The 2,957-nt window shown below is 35.5% G+C and overlaps 1 long non-coding RNA gene across 16 annotated transcripts in view; it reads right to left on the bottom strand.

Moving 5' to 3' along the window:
- The window catches only part of LOC101788210 (uncharacterized), a 338,370-nt gene that overhangs the window by 315,348 nt on the left and 20,065 nt on the right, over positions 1 to 2,957 (bottom strand). The window lies entirely within an intron of this gene.

Raw genomic sequence — 2,957 nt, 5'->3', positions numbered from 1 at the left:
TTGCTACCTGGCTTTCTCTGTCTAGAGATTCAAGTCCTAACTTCATATAAAGAAGCAAGCAGCCTTTTTGGAAAGGTTAGAGGCCAAAGGGAGACCCTAGGTACACTCCAGAAGAAGCTGATACACTCAGTCCTTTAATGGCAAAGAAATGAGAGTGCAGAAATATTCCGGAGGCTACCAGACAAACCACTGATGCTTGCCAGAAACACTCACCGAGATGCAAGCAAGGTAGTGCTGTACTTCTTACTCTTATTTCTTCTCACTCACATGACAAGGACTCCATGTCCTCTTGAAAACCACTAGCCCTTATCTAAGAAGTTCTGAGTATGTTTCATCTGTTTACAGGGCATTATAAATTTATGACTCTGAGGCAACCTGTCATTTACTTCATTTTCTCCCTCTGAAAAAAGGGGAAGAGTAATACTCCTGACATGGTAGAACTGCGGTGGGTGTTCAATGAGTTCATCTGTTCAAAGGTCCTTAGTATTCAGTAAGCAGCTGGCACACAATAATCTTTCAAATATTTCTTATATCAGACTTCGCAAATATTCATTCATGTATAAGGAAAGGACACTGTCTTATTTCCACCTCTGAAACTAGAAAGTTTGTCCTGAATCGTATGACTACACTGAATTAGAAAACTATACTCAGAAGTTGTGATTTGCCTCAGCCCCTGACTTACTGAGGGTCTTTAATAAGGTCACATAGTCTTTTGGGCTTGGATTTCTTCATTGAGGAAATGAATGTTGTAACTAGAATGGTCTGTACAGTTCCTTTTCACACCAAGTGTTTATAACACAATAGACTGGTAAGGGCAAGTGATACAGAAAAACTGTCAATCCTGCCTAAGTAAGGGGATGACCATTCAAGAGAGCTATGGTCAGTAAATTAGTGCATAGAAATGAGAATCCATGGCAGTAAGAAAAAGAAAGAAATCAAAATGCAAAGATAACTTGACTGTAAACAATAAGTAATAAAGAGTTACCAGATGGGACAGCAAGTCAAGATAAAAAAAAGTACGGAGTAAAGATACATACCTGTTTGAACACAGAATGATGAACTCAATAAACAGAGATCAAAATATGCAACTTTCATATGTTAATTTTATAACTTTAGTCTGATTCTTGTTTTCTATCATTTTTCATCAATTAATTTCATCATCCCCAGTAGTCACTCTTTTGAAAATTTATCACTTTGTTTTATCCTTTCAAGAAATCTGACCAACAAATTTTTAATTTTGTTACCTTTTTAGGAAAGTTAATTTTAAGCCCATAGATGGAATTTAAGTGCTATTTCTTTTTGTTCCATAGATATTTTTTGTCAAACAAAAAGAAATCCATCTGCAGTCTTCCAGCTAGTTTTCTATGCTGCTCTGAACTTTAAACATAATGGCACACTTGCCCATGTTAGCTGAACTAAGGATGCTGTAATTACTGAGGCATAAGATGAGAAAAGAAACTAAGGAATGAGTCAAAGGAAAGAAAATAGAGGCAAAATTGTAAAATGTTGGCACATGTTCACACTGTGCTCCAGTTGAAAGATATCAGCATATTAAGAAAAAAGAAAAAAAAAAGATTAGTAATATTTATGAAATCCAATGATTTGCCATTGTAAGTAGGTATAGAATCTCTAAAAAACACAAATACTTGCTGTAGAGTAATATGTTTAAGACAACTCAAAACCATAAAAGACTATGTTTCAAACACATTAAAGTATATTTTTCTGAATAACAGTATCATGTATACTGTTTGACCACAATAATATTGCAATTATTAAAATTCATGTCTGAACTTTCAAATTAAAATTACTTTCATTTATTATCACAAGTAAAGAGGCAGATAATAAACAGAAAAATAGAATAACACAGTCACCACTGTGTGAGACACTTCCTTAAGTAATTTAATAAATCATTTAATCCTTACAATATATCTACAAAGTAAAATTCAAAGTAATTTTCAGACACTGTAACTAAGACAAAGAAAGATCAAGCCTCTTTCTAAAGTCACAAAGTACGAACATGGTACAAATTTATACCTAAGTATGTCACTTTATAAAAAATTATGTTTCGAAAGATAACCAGAGAAAACAATCACTGTTCATAAGCAATTTGTTGTTATTTTAAAAGACAATTTTTAAAAACATAAAAGTAAATATTTCAGGGTATTATGCTTTTTAATCCCAATATGTTGACCCCATTGCATTAAAAATGTCTAGCAGATTAGTGGAGCAACACTCCTGCCTGTGTCTGCGACTTCTTGGAGGCAGAACCCTGGACACCATGGTGTGGGCCCTGGCCCATTCTTCCCTGGCATTACTGCCCTCTCTGCTTCCCAACTACAAATAGTTAAGTAGCTCTGTGTCACACGTCCATGCTGTTTCTGCCTTGGGGACCCCTGGGGGGTTTACTCAGGCCCCCATTCAGACATAAGCCAAGCTAAACCTCTCTTCCTTTAAGTTACCGTGTCAGGTGTTGAGTCTAGCAACAAGAAAGCAGGTGAATACAGATGCAATTACCAATGTGATTTTAAAAAAACGTAGGAAAGTTGAAAAACCGGCTAAGAAAATTTAAAACCACAGATGCTAAAGAAAAATCATATTATTTTTAGTCAAAGCTCTTTTGATTCATTTATATCTATTGCCAGGATCTGATGCAATAAAGAAATAGCTCCCTAATTACATCAGATTCACCAGGAAAGCCTGATAAGAGGTGGCTGGACTTCTCAAGAGTTCAGATTTAGGGTGTTCAGAGATGGGGCCTGCAGATTTGCAATGCAGATCAGTTCTTGGTTGACACTGATGCTGAAGTCCAGGGAGCCTGCTTTGAGAAGCACTCTATAAGTAACTTAACCGTGATGTCCAGTAAATGGAGGGTACTTGAAAACTCTACAAAATCACTTAAAGTAGTAGTAACTGCAAAACAAAACATTCAAATGACAAATTCAAAAAGAAGAAAAATA

The sequence above is a fragment of the Cavia porcellus genome, unplaced genomic scaffold, assembly GCF_034190915.1.
Source record: "Cavia porcellus strain 051 isolate PalLab524CR breed Dunkin Hartley unplaced genomic scaffold, mCavPor4.1 scaffold_5, whole genome shotgun sequence".
Taxonomy (NCBI): Eukaryota; Metazoa; Chordata; class Mammalia; order Rodentia; family Caviidae; genus Cavia; species Cavia porcellus.
The sequence above is the reverse complement of the archived record's forward strand: the minus strand, read 5'-3'. Positions and strand labels throughout refer to the sequence as shown.